Below are 681 nucleotides of genomic sequence, written 5' to 3' on the forward strand. Positions count from 1 at the left end.
CTAATAGAACACTGATGCTAGAAATCTTCCTAAAGAGTTTGAAGTCCTGATTGATAAGACTTATCTCTTCAAACTTGAGTGCAAGAATGATTATACTAGCAAATTTAATCAATCATTTAGAGTTAAAAAAGTGTGCATGGATGAAAAAATCATAGAAAGTTTTACTGATGTTGAACCTAAGTTTGTGGTAAGATGTGATTTTCTTTTTTCGTGTTATCATATATGAGTTGATTTTTTTTATTTGTTCATTTGCTCATTGTGAACTTATTCTACTTTAATATATGGTTGAGGATCTATACTCCGCAAATGAAGAAGAAATGATCTTTTGTACCACTTTATATATGTTGACTTTGGGAAGTTACTTTTCAAGATTTGCTGATCAAGTTCACTCAAGAATCAAATCTTGTCGAGACTTAAGTGATGATTTAAGCACTATAGGATCATGAGAGTGAAGCTTTGACCACTAAAATAGTAATTGGTGTTGAAAGTGATGAGTTAACCTGTAAGCTTTGGACAATCTTAGCTTTGAGTTGGCCACCGACGAAGCAGTTGTCACGGCCTTTAAAAGAGATTCTGTTAAAAATGGACCGAACACTAAAAAAAGAAATGGTCCTGGCGGGGCTTGAACCCGCGACCTTCGGCTCATAAGACCAACGCTCTAACCAACTGAGCTACAAGACC

General features: G+C 35.2%; 1 non-coding gene across 1 annotated transcript; it reads right to left on the bottom strand.

The window, feature by feature from the left end:
• Positions 1–607: 607 nt before the first annotated feature.
• Positions 608–681, bottom strand: TRNAI-UAU (transfer RNA isoleucine (anticodon UAU)). Its single transcript has one exon. It is a non-coding gene; the product is annotated as a tRNA-Ile (tRNA).

This window comes from Vigna unguiculata, chromosome 3 (genome assembly GCF_037176805.1).
Source record: "Vigna unguiculata cultivar grain cowpea cultivar isolate G323 ecotype 2 chromosome 3, ASM3717680v1, whole genome shotgun sequence".
Taxonomy (NCBI): Eukaryota; Viridiplantae; Streptophyta; class Magnoliopsida; order Fabales; family Fabaceae; genus Vigna; species Vigna unguiculata.